This window comes from Lonchura striata, chromosome 13 (assembly GCF_050655825.1).
Source record: "Lonchura striata isolate lonStrDom1 chromosome 13, ASM5065582v1, whole genome shotgun sequence".
NCBI lineage: Eukaryota > Metazoa > Chordata > Aves > Passeriformes > Estrildidae > Lonchura > Lonchura striata.
The window spans coordinates 16,452,931-16,473,100 of NC_140715.1; the positions used below are offsets into that span (position 1 = coordinate 16,452,931).

General features: G+C 44.2%; 1 long non-coding RNA gene across 1 annotated transcript in view; it reads left to right on the forward strand.

Annotated features, from left to right (window-relative positions):
- Positions 1-20,170, forward strand: part of LOC110470840 (uncharacterized) — a 226,205-nt gene that overhangs the window by 158,804 nt on the left and 47,231 nt on the right. Inside the window, exons 6-11 of the long non-coding RNA XR_014958334.1 lie at positions 2,091-7,959; positions 9,075-9,276; positions 10,775-10,922; positions 12,673-12,764; positions 14,413-14,526; positions 19,599-19,702. This is a non-coding gene — a long non-coding RNA (uncharacterized LOC110470840). The remainder of the gene's footprint in view (positions 1-2,090; positions 7,960-9,074; positions 9,277-10,774; positions 10,923-12,672; positions 12,765-14,412; positions 14,527-19,598; positions 19,703-20,170) is intronic.

Sequence of the window (20,170 nt, forward strand, 5' to 3'; positions counted from 1 at the left end):
ATAACAGGAAATTTGTGTGTTCTCCCAAAAGCAACATCAGAGATTTTATGAGTTTGGGAATTTGTTTATCCTTTTTTGATCAGTGAAAACCCAAAATACCCAAAGTGGAGAGAGGAAGTGACAGCGTGAGCCCACACACAATGAGAGGTGGAAGCAGATTCAGGATTTCAGCAGACCGAGCTGAAGGAAGGATTCACTTAAGCCCCAGTGATTCACGCTGGAAAAGTTCTACTTTTTCAGCCTTTCTTCCCCCTCCTGCCTCTTTGTTTGGCTGTGTTGTGTTGCTCCTGGGACATCCAGGGTGACAATAAGGCAATTGTTCCTTCAGGAGCAGGCCTCAATGAAACAGTGCAGAAAAAGTGACAAGGCAAGAAAATATGACAAATATTCTGCACTTCAGTGCGGAATACTGCCATTTCCTAGTGTGTATTCCTGAGAAGAAATACACCCATCAAGATATTTATTTCAAACCGGGACTTGCCACTTGTGTTTTTTCTCTTTCTGAGAATCTAAAGCTCAGATCTCTCCCTTGCCTGCCCTGTGAGGAGCAAACACCCCCAATATCAATTATGTTTTTAATCTCTAAGACCCAGTCTCCAAATGTGTTTGTGTCTGTGTATACACACGAACTGTTTTCCCTTTGTCTTCCTATCCAAAATGCAAAAGCATCTCAGATGTTGTGATTCCTCCAGGTTTTTCCCCCCGTGGGAGGTTGGAAACATGTAACATTATCTTCTAGCTGCCTACTGCCAGTCTCTGAAATTAGCATTTCAGTGACTGAAAGGTAGTTAGTTTACACACACACACACACACCAAAAAAAAAAAAAAAAAAAAAAAAAAGAGGGAAAAAGGAGGGTTAGTACAAAGCTGACACTAATAGCAATAGGAGATGAGGCAGACGGTACAGGACATGTTGGATTACTAAATGAAAACTGTGACTTTATCAATGTGCTAACAGAACAATGCAAAGGGCTTTTACAAAATAACTCTTGGAGTTTTTGTAATTAATATAATTAGCTGCCTCAAGAAAAAAATGCCTCACAGGACACGTTAACACAGAGTTAAAGGATAACTCTTTTACTATCCTAAATCTGGGTTTTTTTCCAAAGTGTTCTAGTTTTTATTTCTGGGATATTCTCCAGATGAACAAGGGCAGAGTAGGTGCTATTGGATGCAAAACTGAGGAACAGCACAGACACTCCAGTCTAATGTTAATTAATGGAGTCTGTTGTTTATGGCTGTCATGCCAACAAATCACTCGTTGCCCAAAAATTAATCATGTCTCCTGTGTGGGGGGGCAGCCCAGGTGGCTTGGCTTCACCCTTCCAAGAGAGATAGCCAGGGCTGGAGCCATGTTTCAGCAGCTGGCTTTGCTAGGCTTGGCTCAGAGAGGCAGGATTTGGAGGAGCACTAAGGAAAAAAGTCTGAAGAAAACTTTTGTCCTTTCTCCTTCTAATCAAAAACTCCATGTTTTCCTGTGGCTGAAAAAATTCCTGTCCCAATTCAGTAACATAAAGCTTCCAGGCTGCTTTTGCTATCAGACAGTTCACCCTTCTTGCTCTGGTAGTGGAGAGGGAATATGGTGGAAATCCTGGCCTTGGCTCTTTTTTTCCAGCTGAGCTCTGTTCAGAACCTGTAGCTGGGTGAGAATAATTGCTCGGTGCTGCTCTTGTGAGCAGAAACCTCAGGGAGCTACCAGGTGCCTGTGGAGGTCAGAGGGACACTCCCCAGTGGGTGCCAGTGCCCCTCAAGAAGCTTCTCAAGTTGGCATTGTGGGGCACCAGTGGTGTCACGTCAGACACAGTGAGACCAAACATCCAAGGATGGACTTGAGTATCCACACCTGGAAGGAGATCAGTCACTGAAATAAGGGCAGATGCAGAGGTGGAAAATCCCTGGGATTTTTCCATTTATTTCCAGTTTTTTATTTCAAAAGGCCTGAAAAACCACTAACAAAGCCCTGAGTCGAATCCATAGGGGAAAGGGAGATGAGAGAGGAAGGACCATATTTTTGAAATCCCACAAAATATTTTGATGATATTGAGAGGAGGGATAAAAAACCCAAACTCTTTTTCCTTTTTATTTTTTAGGATTGTAACAGTTTTTGGCGTGTGGTGGAGAAACAGTGAGTGTGGCAATCCCCATTTGGAGTGGGCTCCTTTCACTTGCTTTCAGCACTGTGTGCCCATGGCTTCCTGCAAAGTCTTTTCTGGCATCTACCATGGATCACAGCCTGATGTTATCCAGTGTGGGACTGCACTACACAGGGCATTTACCCCTGCTGGGACAGTGGCTTCCCTTCCCAGATGGCCAACAGGGATGTGGTGGGGATTGCTTCACTGTCTGAGCTCCAGTTGTGGAGGGAGCAGGCAGCTGGTAGTGCTGGAGAGTGCATGAACCAAATTCCTCCATGTCCCTGTGGCCTTGGATGTAGCATGGGAGCTGTCAGCCTGCTGTAGGCACCCTCAGGGGAGCTCTGAATCAGGAGTGCTAGATTACCTTTCAATATTTCTCTTTTTCACTCTTATTTGAAGACGGTTCTCCTACCTCCCCAACTTTGCTAGATGATTCCCATCCTCAGTCAGAGTGGCTGCCTTTTTTTTGGGAAAGCTTCCCAGGAGGGAAGAGCAAGAACAGAATTTATGTGTTTGAGGTTTTTTCCTGGACGATTTTTAGACTTGATTTTTGGAGCATTCGCAAGGAAAAATTAACAGTCTCTGCTGATGACTTTGCTTATTTTAAATCAGCAAGGGAGGGGGAGAGCAGAGCCCCTGGGGCTGGTTCAGGGGCTTTCCTCCAGGCAGTGTCCCCTGGGTTAGGAAATGTGGCTGCTGGGCACTTGCAAGGGTTGGGTTGTAGTATCCACTGCACTGGACTCCTGCAAATAGTTTAAATGGAACCAGTATTATTTACTTCCAGCAACTAGGAAGGAAATTTTGGGGAAAAGCAGCTTTTTGAAGACTTAAAAAAATCGCTTCCCTTGTCCCCAAAAGTATTTAAAAGTCAGGGCAAATATCAGTGATGTTCTTACAGAGTCCTTCATCTAAGCAGGACCACAAACCTGATGTCAAATTTCAGGCACCCATTTTGGAAGTGGGTGAGTCAGCTGCAAGATTTGCAGCTCTCACCAGTGTCCCAGACCCAATAAAAACTGGAACTCCAGAGAATGGTTTTTGACCTTCCTTGCCACAATTAAAAACGTTGTGTTTAATATTAAATGCACATTCATTTTTAATCCAGAAGCCAGGCTTTCTGTTCTCAAATAACTCATTTGTAATGGGTTCTTCATCCAAGCAGGGGAAAGAAATACTTGGTCTTGGAAGCCAGCTCCATAAAGAAACACAAAGAGCATCTTTCTGAATAGCACACAAGTGTGAAAGGAAACATGCAACTGCTGGAGAAATGGAATCATTTGTACTCAGCGAAGGGAAAAAGAAGGAGGAAAAAAAAAAAGGAAAAGCTTTTGAAAAGGAGATCTGTGACTGAAGCTCTCCAGAACTGTTTAACCTGTTGGGGATATTTAGCAGATGAATTCTGACCCACGTTCTCCACTTTGCTGTACCCTGTGACAGAGCGACGCAGCATCTGCCGCTTGTGTTCCTCTCCAGACACGCTCACAATGCCGGAGGAAACGGGGGAGAAAATTATGCAAATTGCTCTGAGCAGATTACTTTGACCAGCTGCTCTTCTTCCTCCTCAATCAAAGGTCTGCCTGGGAGAGCCAATCTAGATTATATATGTCAGTCGCACGCTCCGAGGCTGAGCCGCTGCCTCGGCGCTCCTTTTCCCCAACCAGGGACGTTTCTGACAGTGAGGTAAAATGCAAAGCACTGGGGATATCAATTGCTCAAAGGAGGGGGCACAAGGGGCTGGGAATTCCTTTTGGCTTTTGTGCAGTAGCACCTCACCACGCTTGCTGTTTTTCAGGGCTATTCCCAGAGAAAGTGGTTCATCTCCATGCTAACAATTATTGAATGTTATTATTAAGCATGATGAAATGTGGCAGAGAGGGGAAAAAAAATGAGCAAAAAGGCTCCCTAGACAGTGTGTTCACGGCATGGCCTTAGGTGATATTATTAAGCACATGGACTGAAAGCTGAGTAGATTTACCCTGTGCAGCCAGGGATGCTGCTGGCTTTTTTTTTTTTTTTTTTGGTGCTTTTGCAAAGTGAAATTTATTCATGAACACAAACTGGAGGCCATCCTGCTGATGAGTGTTTCCAAACCCTCCAGACGTGGCCGTGACGTCGCCCTCAGACAGACCCAGAGCTCCAGCCAGAGATCCAGGCTCTCCCTCCCTGCCCTCTCCTGCAACACGCTGCCTACCCTGTGTCTTTAACAGTGCTCAGAGTCCAGAAAAGACTCCACAGCTTCATAAATGATTAATATAGTCTTCGTTAAAAAAAAAAAAAAAAAGATAAAGAATGCTGCTGCACCAGAGAGCACCTAACCCTGGCAGAAAAAAATACAGTGCTGTCACAGTCTGGCGGCAAGCCAGATTTCACTGCCTTAAATCACCATTAAGGTTTTCCCTAAGTTTGATGGAAACTTCTCTTTTTTTAATCCCGTATACAAATCAGAGAAAGTCCCATGTTAGCATGTGATAAAACACACACATAAATATGTGAGTAGAGTGTGGCTGCGGAGCCGTGGGGATGCATCCTCTGGAGGCTGCAGTGCCAGGCAGGGAGCCCTCACTGAGCTTTAGAGAGATTAATAATTCTCATGCCTTAGTTTATTTTTTATTGGGCCTATCCCATGGATTTTTCCCAGTGCCAGAATTGCTGAAGATTTTAGCATTTCAATTTGCATCCCCTCCCCTGAGTTTCTAATCTGATTCAGCAGGTGCTGAGGACCCAGCAAACAGGCATGGAGTGCCCAGGCTTGGAGTTCCTGTGCTGAGCTGGAGTCTGGAGTGTGTGGTGTCACAGCTTGGCTCACCTTTGTCATGTTTCCTTCCTATTTTTTGTTCCCCAGTTAATATGGAAGTGGGTATGATTAGTTCAAACAAGCCAGCAAATTTTAATAAGTAGGGTAAAGATATCTAACAAAAGCTGTGTGTGTAGAGATGCTCAAGGCAGCCAGCACAAAGGTGCAGACCCCTCCCTGCTTCCCACCATCACTTGGCAGTGGTGATAATGACAATTTAAAAATATAAATCAGAAAAAACAATTTAAATTTATTAATTGTTTGGTGTGAAAGCTAGGTAAGTTAATGCAACTGAATACAGCATTCTTTTTTTTCCTTCTTTCTCCTGATTTTTTGGTGCTTTTCAAAATGTGTTTCCTCATATCTTTTTCCTGTGTTTACGACCATGATTTGATTTTAGCAGAAGTAATATTATTGTTCAGAAGTAATATTATTGTTTATACTGCTGTTTCATGTACCATGCCCTTAACTTTCTTTGCAGAAAATGTTTATAAAAAAGAGACAGTGACAAATAAACCCCACTGCAGGTTTGCCCTGTTATTTCTGGATTGTAGATCTTGCCTCAGTGTGAGCTGACTGAGGAGTCTGGGGGACTTGCTGCTCTGTCTAATTTCTGTTTGCTGCCAGGTAAGTCTGAGCAGCCCCTGTTCAGGGAAAAGCTGCAATTACAGCTGTGATCTTGACACCAGAGTTCACCTGAATTTCAGGAGAAGTTTGTGGAGATTTGGAAGCTAATGAGCTGCAGCCCAAGCAGGGGGAGAGCTCTGCAGCCACTTCTTTAGGGGGGCTGATGTTCCTCGGCACCGGGTGCTATTCAGCTTTTCTGTCTTGCTCTGGGCTCACAGAGTGCACGTTCTCTCTTTATTTCTCCAAGCCTTGGCTCTATTCTGCATTATCAGGGTTGTCTTGTACAAAGAATTGTATTGATGGAATTAAAGTTAGCAGTGAAAAAAACAAAAAAACAACAAAACCAGCCCTTGAGATATGATGAATTAGCTGCAATTTCAGTGGTAAAAATGGTCTCTCATAGCTGGCTATTAACTACACTCTGGTGAATATATTTTCATGCAAGAGATGGTTTGCTATTTCAAAGGAGTCTCATTGAGACTTGATCAAGTTATTTTCAAAAGTTTAAAGTATTATTAGCTGTAAATCCTGCTGCTCAATTTTAAAGTCACGTTTTTTATTTGCTGTTGCTTCTCTGTGTATATTCTGGGTGGGCACTGAAGGAAAAGTGGAGCTAACTACCCTGGAGAAACGGGAATCACAGAAATGCTTCCCTGTTACTCTGGCTTTAAGGAAGTATGACCTTGTATTTCATGGTGCTGTGGAGAAGCTGGAAATCACTCCCTCACCAGCATGCCTGCATTTCTAAGCTGCAGCCAGGACTCTCCTTATCTTTCACAGAGCACAGTCACTGATGTGTCATCATGGGTCATTTGTTAAAAAACTCTGCTATTTTTAACGCTCAGTTGAGAGGAAATTTTTTTGTTGTTTTATTTTGGTTTTAGATTAACAAGGAAAAGAAAAATCTAGCCAGCATGGCAGCTCAAAAAGTTCAGCAAAACGAATGCTGTCAGATCAATGTCTCTAAGAGAGGCAAGACAGCAGAGGTTGCTGCCTGAGAGCCCATCACGAAAGTCTGGTCCTGAGCAAGCCTGGGAGATGAACGTTACTGAAGAGCCACTGATCAAAACAATTAATAATTGACAATTCAGCAGAGTGGCTAATGAGTTCTGTATGGAACAGCTACCCCCTCACCTGAAGAAAGAAGTTTCTTTCCAGGTCTGGACTGGCCTGGACTGTTTCTGCAAATGATCTGAGGGCATCTTGGATGCACTAATGCCATCGGAAATTTGAAATCTGTAAGGTATTGGATCATCCTGCATTTACTGTGGCTCTGCAGGGAACCTTAATTACAGAGAGGAAATGACTTGCCGACATTTGCACTTTCCTGCCTTGCCATTGAATTCATCATGGTCAGTGTTTTCCTTGTCTACTTTCAGTTTACTCGGGCTGTAACCTCAGTGGATCCTTCACTCAACCCCAGTTAGCCCAGGCCAGTGCCAAAGAAAAACTCAGCTGGTGAATAATTTCTGTTGAACTGAATTTTTTAGGGACATGTTCTTTTTAAAAATACCACAGATCCATGGTAAAATTCTCGTCCATGTTCAGTGAGTAAAGGAACAACATTAACTTCTGTGCCCTACCTAAGTTCTAGCTCTGGCCTTCCCTGAAACCTGTAATTTCAGGTCAAAAGAACTGTACTTCAGTGAACTATGGCTATTTTTTGCTGCTGACAGCTCTTTGTCTTCCATCCCAGAATTTATTGCATTTCACTATGGAATATTTACTGAACAAATCCCTACACATACAGACAACTGGATGAGCTTGCTCATTCTCAGTTCAGTCAAGTCTTAAAATACTGGATCTTGTTTTTGTGTCTTGGGGAAGGCACTGACTTAATATAAGCATGTCTGTTGAAAAGGAGTTTTGAGTGTGCCCAGTGCCACTGTGGGCAGGAGATGGGAGTGGAAACCTGTTCTGCTGCAGCAAGGCTGCCCTGCTGCACCACCTCCTCTCTTCTTTCCTCCAAGGCATTGCTGGCATCTAAAAGTAATTCTATCATGGTGCCACATGGTTCCTCCTCTTAGGATGCCTTGTGAGTCAGGCCCACATAGGATGTGAATATTTTCTTTCTAAGTTCACATTGCTGTCCATGGCACTTCCAGGAGCACAGAGCCAACAGTGAGAGAAAAGTCTCTGCTCAGCCTGTCACACTGAGCTGCACCAAGGTTTGTTTGCTAAGTTCCTCCTGACTCTAGTACTGTGCAGGGGTATGGACTTACCCCATTTCCTTTTCAAATGCACAAGCTGGAGCTAAAGCTGGAATTGTGGAATTCCTGGCCTGCAGAGTGAGCTGGTTTCACAGGAGCATCATCAAGGGAGAAGAACAGAGAGAACCTGTGTGATCTTAGACACTCCTAAAGCCCACCTTGATGCTTCTGAGTGAGTTCTCAAACAAAGCAGGTAAGCAAGGGCTTCTCTCTCAACTCAGTCATGTAGTGCCTTCCCTCTTCTTTGTCTGCCCCCTCCCCAAAATCCCCAGGCAGGCAGTGAAATCCCACAGGCTGCAGGATCAACGCTCTGCCCTGTTACCAGGTTACCCACCACTAAATCTGCAAGGGACTCGGGGACATTCTCTGTGACTGAACAAGTGACTGCTCTGTCCTGGGGGTATAAATCTAATGCAAGCTTGTCAGCATAAGCCTTGTATATTTATGGGAAGCTTTCAGAGGAGCTGCACGGGATCAGAGCTTCTGTTCAGCTCCAAGGCACAGCATCCCCGGCAGGGCTGTGAATGGAGAGCCAGTCCCAGGCACACTCTGCTGCCTCACTGCTGAGCCCTGCACAGCACTGATGCTTTTGTACTGATTTGTCACTCCTGGAACCGGTGTAAGAGACCTGGAGTGGGAGCGTGAAGGATGGAAGTGACACCAGGGTAAGGGCAAGGAACATTGGCACTATATTTAGGGCAGAAGCAGATAGTGGTAACAATTGCAAGGATCATATATAATGCAGTAAAACTGTCTGCCTGAAATATAAACAAAAGCCCTTTCCTGAGGCAGTGAGGGGTGATCAGTCATGTTGACAGTCTCCTCAGCTAAGCAGCCAGGACATCTCATTCAGTAAGCATGGACCAAGTGTAGGGCACTGCTGATTCCTTTAAAAGCATCCTGGAAACAGCATCTTTGCTCTGGGGCAGAGCAGAATGTCTCCTTTCCAGATGTTTTACATGAGTTTCGTGAGTGTGTTCTGGCACCTTTGGTGTCTCCTATACCCTGAGCAGTACTAGGGTGGTATGTGCCAGGATGCAGCAGCAAATTGGAGAATTTGGCTTAGTTTGGAGTATGTTCAGAATCTCAGCAGCTTTCTCAAGGAGATATCTTGGTCAGCTGTATTGGATCACAAACCAAAACATAATTTAACTCCTTGATACATTAATTCTGCTTCTAGGGTATTTCCTTTAGCAAGCAAACCAGCAGAATTCTGTTCTGCATATATATGCCTCAGAACTGAGGAACGGACTCTGCTTTGATCTGCCCTTTCAGTTTTTTGTTTTTTTTTTTTTTTTTTTTTTTCAGCTCACATGGAGTAATTGGAAAAATTTCAATATCCTTCCCATACTGTTTTTACCCTTCCCCAAGAAAGCCCCTTTTGGCCACTCTCAGAAGATGCTGGCTGGATCTCAGCTAGCACATTTATACCTATATTGCGCTGAGAAGGAAAAATGCTCTGGTTCTTCAAGGAGCAGAAAGGAAGCAGATGCCACCCATTCCTTCCCAGGTAATTCTCACATTCTGGAGAGCATCATAATTTCCAGGCAGCACCAATAAAATAGTGACAGAGAGCTCTGTGAGCTCCTGACTGCCTCGTGTGCTCCCTGGCCTTTGCTAATTCTTTACCTGCTCTAGTTTTTAAAGCCTCAGAAGAATGAAATTCCACTCTGAGGTATCCAGATACAATTCAAGAACAAACCTTTCAAAGTGGTAGGAGGAAGGTAAGAGATACAGGGGGAACCTGATCCCCAGGCTCCCTGCACAGGAGGAAGGCGTTTGATTGCAGCTTTATTGTTCCTCACATCAAAACTGACAGACTGCCAGGAACAAGACGCTGTCCCTGGGGAAAGTGGCCCAAGGCTGGGCTAACAGTGGCTCCTCTGGGTCCAAGAGCAAGTGGCAGGGTGTCCTGTGTTGGTTATATGATGCTTGTATCCCCAGTTGTCTGTTCTGTTTATGCTGGATAAACAGAACAGTTTTCTCCCAAAATCTCTCCCAAAATTTCTCCCAAAATTGCCTTAACCCAGGACACAGGGAGAGGCTGGGGCTGGTGGCAACTGCGATGCTGCTGTGCATTACTGAGGCTGCCACCAGCAAAGTGCCCCTTCCTATCTGCTTCCAGCCTTGGCTACCAGCCCTTCATTTACACATGTAATAAATTCACTTGTTAATTAGAAGAAGTAAATATGATGAGCTTTTGATATAGTTCAAAGGAGCAATAGCCAGTTTCTTGATTCCCAGGTTGGCAGCCATCCTTCCTGTGTGCCCCAGAATCAAAGTGCAGCCCTTGCTCCAGCAACTGTCAGGCTTTTTACATCTTTTGATCAAGAGCCTGGCTGCAGAAAGAGGAAAAACCAACACCCAACTGTTTGGATCTTTTCCCCTACAATTATTATCACATCCATTACTCAGCAGAAGCCTGGGATGCCCTTTCATTCTTACACAAATACTTTCTTTTGGGATTCATTTAAAGTTTCCTTGTGCATGAAGTGGTCACTTGTCAGCCATCCACCTGAAAGGGTGAGGCAGAGAAAGCACAGTCAGCTAAAAAGGAGCCCTGGCTTCAAGCATTTATAATGAATATTGACAAAAAGAGGGGGTGGGGAGGAGTGGGAATCAAAAGCTTGAAAATTGCTGATTAGGCAAAAGCCGACTACCTCCTGCCTATGGAGAAAATGGCATCATTAGAGGGATGCAACAGGGCTGGCATTATGCAACGCCTGGTCAGGAGCAGAGAACAGCACAGCAGCAACTCCCACTCAGACCAGAAAAGCAGGAGATTGCCCTTCTGTCTGACTTGTGAAATTTCAGTCCTGGAAAATCTCAGGCTGTGGTGGTCCCAAACTGCATCACCTCTGTGGTCTGGGCAGCCAGAGGTGCCCCACAGACCAGCACCAGGAGTGGGGGATTCTGCCTCCCTGCCACAGATGACAGCCAGCCCTGCCTTAGGGAAACCATGGAGTCTGGTGTTTCTCCTCCTTCTCATGTTTTACCCCTAATCTCAGGGTACAAGTGAGCCCACACACCAGGTGACTCGAGCATGGACTGGGATGGAGCAGCACCTCAGGCTCCTGGGGACAGGAGAGCCAGGGGCTGGGGAGACACAGCTGGCTGAGATCCTGCACAGAGCCTTCCCTCTGCATGTACTTAATGGTGAGTAGGACTGGGGGTGCCAGTGATGCCAGCCTTTATTGGCCAACCTTTTTTGGCTGTTAGGTGCCCCCCAGCTGATGAACGATGCTCTCAGGCTGCCTGTGTGCACAGCATAAAGGAAAACTAGCAGGGCTGGGGTCTCCTGGTGTTGCTGTGCCAAGAGAGATGCAGATCACTTGTTAGTTACTTTTTTTTTTAACAATCTCCAAGCATTTCCTGCAAGTCAGGACTGGAAGGGGAAGCTGCAGCACTGCTTCCCATCTCCTCTCCTCTGTGCTGAGCAGACCCAGGCCCCTGGGATATGGATTTCAAGAGCAATAAATTCACTCTAAAAATTTAAAGAGGATGACGCAGAAAACTTCAAAAAAACAAACAAACCAGCTCCACACAATAAAAGCCATTTCTCTCCTGACGTCTCTCTCTAGTTACAGCGTGACACATCAAGGTCAGATACCCTGTCCCACAGGAGCTTGGCTTTGTGCAGGGCGAGAATCATCCCCTAATGGTGTGTGGTGGCTGATGTTTAGTAAGGATAAACTACTTATATAAAACCCAGGATTCTCATTGTGGGACACCATTTCCAGCAAGTGTTCCCTGTCACAGGGCAGGAAGCCCTGAGCTGAAGTGCCCTCAGGAGGTGGGAAGAGTCAAGAGAGGTTTAACCTGTGATCGCTGCTCCCGCGTCCGAGCGCGTCCCTCGCGCCAAGGAGAGCTCCCATCTGCAGCTCAGTAAATCACCCATTCATGCCAGGAGGGTTCTCTATGGCAGAAGCTGAACTCAACAGCAAGAATAATAATCCATATGTTTGTAATTGTGATTAGCTCCTCTGGAAGACAAAACCCAGAAAGCTGGAGCATCACAAATGCAGCAGTGCCCGGGGCCCCTGATGCTCTTGGTCAGGAAAGGGGATGGAGCAGGGAGCCCCTCCCTGCCTGGAGCATTTTCACCCCACCAGTCTCCTCCATGGCTTGTTTGGTTTCCCTTGTTTTAGAAAAATTTTTTTTTCTTTAATGCAGTGAGTTTTCTTGTGCGTAGTCTCCTAAATGAATGCACAGGCTGTTTCTGGCATGCTTTAAACCTTCATGCATTTTTAATGATTTACAAGGAAAAGAATTTTTTCTCTCTTTCTCTCTTTCCTTCTATTCCCCCCCTTTTCCTCCTCCTTGATTCCCTTTTTCTTTCCTTCCAAAAAAAAAAGAAAAAGTAATGACTTAATACATATCAAGTGGAATTGCTGGTTTGTGGTGACGGTTTTATAATTCCAGGTTCAAGTTTTTTCTATTTAATTATGCACTATAATTCTCATGAACTATAATGCAATAACAAAAGCATGCACCAGGGTTGGCACAAGTCTGTTCTTTATTAGCATGAGTATGGGTACAGTGCTTTATGTGTGAAATAAAATATTTGGACCTGATGCTGAGTCTGTTTCTTTAGAGTTACACTGAGCTCTTCTTCCTTTCAAACACTGAAGCTGAGGCTCTCTGTTCCCTGTCTTGTCTGTTTCTCCCCTGATAAATTCAGTTGTACTTCATTTCATAAAGCCTTACTTGTCTGTAACTGCCTTTGTAATGCCTTAATTGAATAGAGGGTTCATACATTAACCTGAAGTCCTCTATAGTATCTTAGTTTATGAAGGTTAAAAGTGATTAACTGATGAAAGGCTGCTTGCTGTAAATATTGACATTTCCCCAACCTGCCAGGGTTTTGATTAGCTCCTGAAGTTGCCTTAACATTTTTGTTTATCAGGTTATCAGCATTTCCAAAAGCTTATAAACATCAGGACTTTTCTCATGCCAGTTAATGTTTGAGACCCTGAAGGCAGTGCAAAACAATAAATGGTGAGTACATCCATCAGATTAGAGTGGGATTGTTTGTGCAATATTAAGCTTGACTGTAAATATTTGCACAAACGGGACTAATTGTGCAAAAATTATTCTCGCAGGCACTGTATTTCCTTTTCATTCACTTTTGACGATACTGTTTGTAAATCATTCTTGTTTTTGGAAAGAATACTCTCTGGAGCAAGCAAGACTGCTTTTTACAGCTGCAAATGGTTTATTTGCAGGATTCTGCCTTGCCCAAAAGCAGCTTGGATTTGACAGCAAGTGCTGGTGTACTTTGTAATGTTTGTAGCTGGTATTTTAGAGAATTCCTCTGAAATCTGCCTTTGGTCCTGGCTCTGACTTCTTCAGCATTTCCATAAGTGTTGCTGGCAATGAATATTTAACCCTTCTGCTTACCAGAATCTCGTAGAGATTAAAAGATCCCCAGCCTGTAAGAAGTCAGATTTTGTGTGATGGTTGCCTTTGAAATGCCTTGGGAGTAGCAAAATGATATCAAAATGATATCAGGTAACTTAAGTAACCTGTCATGCAGCTTATATATATATATATATAAAATAAACAAATGAAATGTACCTTTAGCACTCCTTACTGCCAGTTTCTCACAGGTGACCCAGATTCACAAACATGAGGGGAAATCCTCCCAAACACTCAGGAATATTATCAGGGACAATTAACCAGGGCAATGTGGCTGGGTGACTCCCAAGGCTGGGAACTGCTGGGATGTGCAGAGCTGCTGGGAATCTCAATTTAAAATCCTCACTGCCCCTTCCCAAGCAGCCCCCAACAGCTCCCAGCTTCTTTATTTTAAATCAAACATTGTTCTTGGGGGTTCAGGATCCATCCTTTGTGTGTCTGTTCCCACCCACAGATGTGGAGAGGGGGCTGCCTTGCTCTATATAAATTTTTTTTTTAATAATTTGTTTTCATGGCTGTGTTTTCCTTTAAAACTGTGTTTTGACCTGCCCAAGTCTTTTCTTTAGTGTTTGGGGTCCTGAAATTCTTCCTAATGAAGGTGAGCTTTCATCTTTGGCCATGCACATGAATAATACTTCTGAAGTACTTGCAAGAGAAACAATTTGTAATCTAAAAATATTTAAGGCAATTATGTTATTCTAGGTTAGGAGAAGTACAAAGTTTGTGCTTCTATTTTTTCCTACCCAAACAATTTGATATGCATTTTTTCATTTCTGCCATCCTGGTCTGAACTTCTTAAGAGCTTATGTTGCATTAAAGGCATGAATGATGAAAATATTAGTTATGGATTCATTAACCTCACCCTGAAGAGCTGTGACATGTTGCAGACTCACTTGTAAGTGGACAAAGAATTTCATAGCAACTCCCAGAGCTGTGGCACCATCAAGGAGCAGTTGCAAAGAAGGCTGTGTGCTGAAACTTGTGGTGAAGCATAAAATCAAAGAATATTTTTTTTTTTTTGTATTAGGTGACAAATCTAAGAATTATTTGGTTTACCAATATTTCACTGATTCAGAACAATTTTCAATTTTCAGTAAAGACTGAGATGTGATGGTTTTGACAGAGTTTTGCTGTCCTCCTCCATCCCTGACTACCTTTACTGTCCCACAAGCCCTGAGTTTAACCAAACCTTTTTTGTTCCCTCCATGTCTTTCCCACTCAACCACAGGAAATCAACATCTGGACACAGACACCCTTCTGTTCCATCAGCCAGGAGTGCAAGCAAGCACCAGGCCAAGTTCTCCAACCAACGCATTGTCCCATGTCTCTGGAGAGCAGGAGGGTAAATAAATCACCTTCTTTTATGTATAAATGCCATTTATACTGAAACTGTGCTGCATTTTAATAAAAACACTATAGGGTGTACTGCTTTAATCTTAAGAGGACAACGTCTTTACCTTTTTTTTGCTAGTTGATGTGTTCCTAAGGGTGTGATGCACATTCAGCTGCTGGTTTACTGCTGACTGAGACCTTTTCATTTTTCAGCTGTCTTTGATACCTGGCTTTCCTATTTTTGTGCTTTAAAGTGAACCCGGCGGCTGAGTGCTGCAAAGGTGGGGTGGCTTCCTAAATTCTCTTCTTGACCCTCATACGTGTGTAAAGATGTGCTGCTGCCTGCTCTAAGGGGTGGGCACTGTAATTGGGTGGGAAAGCCAAAGGCACTGCCAACATCTGCCTGGCATTAAGGCAGGCAGGTTTCAAAGGCATTGAAACTGCCAAGTTCCTCTGGAAGTGAATGGGTGTGTGCCATCCCTTTGAACTCTTTGCAAAATCCAGGCTCTGTTTGCTGGGAAAAGGAAGCTTAACCTTTTTGTGTCAGCTCCACCTCCCTCACCTCTTTATGATGCACTGAAAAGTAATCCTGCACCTCCCTGGAAGAGCAGATCTCCCTGAACACCCATCCTGCCAGGATGAGCCACTTCCATGAGTCACTGCTGTAGAGGCTTCCCCTCCTTTTGACTGAAAGGTGTTTAATGAATTTCATCTGAAATGTATCCTGAATTAGCAACAGCCAGGCAGATGTAGCTATTCTGATGTTGGGTGTCAAAAAAAAAAAAGAAGTTTTAAAAAACCAAAAAAGGTGCTTTACACAACTGAGCCTCTGAAAGGATGAAGCCAGGGGGCTTCCCTGGGGGCAGAGCTTCTCCTCTGCCACTCTGGATCCCATCCCAGCAGCAGCAGCCCCTCTAGTCCTGTTTGTTACCTGGTGCTGGCTCGCAGCACTGTGACACCTCGTGGCACGGCACAGGCAGCCCTGCTGGGATGGATTATTGATGCTGAGGAAATGGGAGGGTTACAAGGGCTTTGTTCAGAGCTGCTGAGCCAAATAACAGTACAGAAGTAGCTAAAAGCAGGGAGTGCCCATAAATTCCCAAATGCGCTTGTTTAGCCATTGATTTAGATGTCTGGCCATTTATTCTGGTTGCCCAAAGCTCCAGTTGTATTTTTCTTGTATTTTCAATGGTGACTGTAAGTGTTGCAGGGAATCATGTGGGGAAAGCAGGACCTCAGAGGCAGCTGCAGAGGAGCATTGCCTGGAAAGCTGCTCACAGAGCCTAGAGGGGGTAGGGTGGAAAAAAGGAGATTTTTGTGTCCTCATGAATTTGTCTCCAGCCACCAGGGAAAACAGTGAGCAAATCCTACAGCTAAAAAAATCCATAAGGTTTTTGGGGCTCCTGTAATTTGACATAAGGTGGCATCCAAGTTGGAGAGGGTCCCCAGAGGCCTGGCAGAAGCACCACAGCGGCTCCTCGAGCACTGCCCACCTCTCCTGTACCTGTCACAGCCTGGGCCATGCAGCAGAGCTGCATTTCAGCTCTGTAACCCACACATGCACAGCACCCTCCTCACATCAACAACTAGCAAGGGCTGCCTTTGGCTTTCTGCTGCGGTGACAACTGGGATGAGGCTTGTGAAGGCTGACCTAGAGCAGAGACTGGATAGAGCTAAAGAATGAAGCAGGGATTTATTAAGAGGCCACCTTGGGCAGCACAACCCAAAATGGCCACAAGATGGACAACAGGTCATGGGGTCTCACACTTTTATAAGTTTTGGTCCATTAGCACATTGGAGTTCATTGTCCAATTCAATCTTTAGCCCACAAAGTCCCATCCTTCTTGTTTTTCTGTCTTCAGCCCACGTTGTTTGTGCTCTTGGGCCTCAGATCTGGATCAGCTGTCCTTGGTCCCCATCTAGAGCAGAATTGTTTTGTCTCCCTACTCTGTGAAGAGAGCTCATGAAGCCTAGACTTGCACAGTAAAGCAGAATAGAATCTGAAAAATATAAAAGCTAAAACCTGAGGCAGCAAGAATGTCTCCCACCCTCCTGACACAGGGCTGTGCTTCCGGCAGCTCCCTGGCACTGCTGCCTTCACACAGCTCCAATTTAAAATAGGCTGTGATGGCCAAAGGATAGCTGGAGTTTTTAGTGCTGGTGTTATCACCATTACTTGTGCTGAGTGGGTTGGGTATTTCAGGCTGCTGCAGCTGCTGGTTTGCTGTGAACAATATTTAGAGCAGTTGTTTCAAAAGATATATGTTAAAAATGCATCATTAATGTGTAGCTCTGGGTAGAAAACCCCTAAGTTTAGGGGGTGAATCTTGGCAGTTGTTCATCAAAAGGGGATCCCTGCACTTGAAGAGATTAAAAAAGGAGGCAGATGAAAGGTGTGGGACTGTTGTGGAGCATGGGGCTGTGTTTGACTGTGGGCACCAAGTCCATCAGACCTCTCAGAGCACACTTGGGTTTAACATCCATCCCTAGAAAGCCACAAGGGTTTGGGCAGAGGTCTAAGAGCAGCTGCTCTCTGCCTGTCACACACACCTGCATCAGGCAGGGTTGCAGCAAACCACAGCCCCTGGCCCCAGAGCACTGCTGCAAGGGAAGCTGCAGAGTTTGGAGCATGGTTTGATGGCTGTGCCAGAGGTCAGGTCTTTGGAGCCTGAGTCACGTTCCAATAGACTCCATGTGAGCCTCTCCACTGATTTCAGGGCTTTGTATTGGTCCCTTATCTGTGATTAAAACTTTTTTGAAATGAAACTTGGCAGGAAAGCCAGGTGTGAGTGTTATTCTCCTGGCACAGAGCCAGTGCAGCCCCTGGTCTCCAAAGGTTGGTGGCCTTGGATTTTGCACTCCTTTGCCTATTGTTAGAGCAACATCCTTCTGTTTCAGCCTGTTTTTTTTTTTTTTTTTTCTTTTTTCTATTTGCAGAAGTGACTGGCCTTGCTGCACACATGGAAGTTTTAATAATTATCCCCAAGCAGCTCTGAGAGTTTTTTAACATGGAAACAAGTTCTACATTACTCGTTAAATTGGTCAAATTTCAATAAAGTCAGGAAAACATCTTGAAAACAGCATGAATATAATTTACAAAGAAAACAATCCAAGCGTTACTGCCAAAGAGTTTTCCAACAGGAAGGAAGAAAGAATTTCTCTTTCCCCCCACACAGAATGACTGTACTGTACGTTAAATTAGTGGTTTGGGGAGTGAAGGAAACCACCACAGGATCCACGATGTTAATAAGAGGGAAGCTGGTACCCGATGTGAGCATAGGTCCTGATTCTTTGTTACCTTCCTAGGTAGGCTGTATGAGTCCTGGCTGCCAAAAATCATTCCTGTAAGTAGCTCTGCATCAGCTTTTCATCCTAGAGGAGCTCTTGCTTGCTGTGTTTTTAAGTGTAGCTGTCAAACTCCATGCAGGGGCTGACGTCTGGATTCTCAGCAAGGATATAAGCACATGAGATGCCCTCTTTCCCCTAATACACATTGTCCTTTAATTAATCTGCTGAATCAGAGCCTGCATGAACCAAGTCCAAAGCCATGGGCTGACCTGTCCTGCTGCAAACCTCTCTGGAGTCCTCAGATCAGTGAATCTCAGTGCCCAAACCATGGTGCTCTGACCCTGGCTAAAGAGTCTCAGATAAAACCTTTGTGATTTTCCTACTCAGAGTAGAAAGATGGGCAGTGTAGCAGAGCACTGGCAGCAAATATAATGCTTATTTCTTAACAAAGTAAATTCAGAGGCCTACATGCTGTGTTACATGTCCAAGCCATGGAAAGGGGTTTTTACAAGTAGGCACTGGCCTATTGTTGTAATTGCTTGTACTATCAACTGCACTACCTGAAAGGGAAATATAAACCAGACCCAAACTTGCCTGATGATAGAATGAGATGTAAAACTACAACTGTGTCTGGTGACCACATTTCGCAATTTTGAGATACTTTTGCACTGACATGAGAGGTAACCTTTCCAAGTTTTTTGCAATATGAAACTCAGACCTCAAGATTGGGGTCTGGACTGATTGCACATTCTCCCCTTTTGTTGAGAGGTACAAGTTAGTCCACGCTGAACTTCACAAACTTTTCTGCTGAAATCTCCTGTGAAATCAAAGTAACTTTTGAAAAACATTTTCTTTTTTGGTAAAAGGGTGATTTTTGCTTTAAAATAACCTCATCAAACCTTTTAATAAGAACAGCTCCAATGCATTTTCTCTGTCAGTTTTGTACATAGCCATCCCCAGAGGTTCCTTTGCAACTGATAAAGAATGGGAGAGTGCAAAACCCAGAAATACATTTTTGGAAGACCTGTGTTTTGCAGTGAGGCTGCTGCACTGTTTAGTGTATGGCACTTTCAGAAATGTTGTGAAGTTTAATTAACTAAAGCACTTTATCATCATTAGAGAAATGCAGTTCTATGAGGTTATTACAAGACTTTCTAAGGGTAACATCTGTATAGGAAAGAATTAAAATTTCAAACTAGTGACAAACTATTGTTTTGCCACCAATAGCATTGCGGGGAGAAACATGGAATGGGCACAGCTACTTAATTAAATTATTGTGCACTTTTTTTCCTCTTCACTGTTATTTTAACAGCTGTGCTCCATCTCTGAGGCATATTTGTCTTTATCTTTGGCTACTTTGTCAGAGTTGGCAGAACGAATCTTAGGTGGGGTTGCTCTCTTAGCGAATTAAACAATGACCAAAACTTTGCTCATTTCTTCCATCATTATTGCAGATTTCCATGGCTTCATTTTGACTGAGCAATATATGGCTCTGCTCTGGAATATGGGAACAACTCAAGGACTGTAGGGCCTTCAAGGGCCTGCCTTTTACAGAAGTGTTCAGGGAGTGCTCTGTGCCATCCACCTACTCACAAAGACAATACCACAAAATGCTTTTCCAGCATTTTAAAGTGCATAGAAGTGCTCAGGTCTATAGTTTGTGCTCAGGCAAAGTAATGCACCGATGAGATGGATTTTATCTGAGCTAGGTAACAATTAGGGGTAGTAAATACTATTTAATATAAACTGATTGAGATCCAAGCAGTTCCTGTACTTTCTATTTCTTCATTTTAGTGCCTGGTGACCATCGGAGGATTTAATTTGCCAATAGATGCTACAAATGCCAAAGCCACCTCCATCTGCTGCTGTGACAGAATATGATCACAGGAAAAACCCAGGTACTTGCCTTTGCTGATCTCTAAAGTCTCCTTCTGGCAAGTTTGGCAAACTCGTGTAAGAAATCTGTCTTTGAAGCTCACACTTGTATTCTGGGATTATTGTTTGCTTGTGTTGGTGTTGGTGCAGAGAGCAGGCAAAGGAGGCAAGGAGCAGGACAGGTAAAAACAGCACAGAGAAATGTCAAGAGAGGAATCTGAGTAAAATTTAAGGAAGCAAAATTCTCAGGCACTGGGAGCAGTGGGAGAAGAGATGCCCAGAAAGTGGGACCATGGCTGCTCTCTGTTTTTTTACAGAAAGTCCAAAGTCTATTTTACCCCCTGGGATCTGGTGGTGATGGCATGGTTACTAGTTGCTGTTACAGATTTCAGGAATGTCTCAGGAAAACCTTCCCCTCTGATATTCAACTGAGCAAAAAAAGAAGGCCAAGTTCAGATGTTTAAAGAGATGGAGGTTGCAGTGCCCTGGTG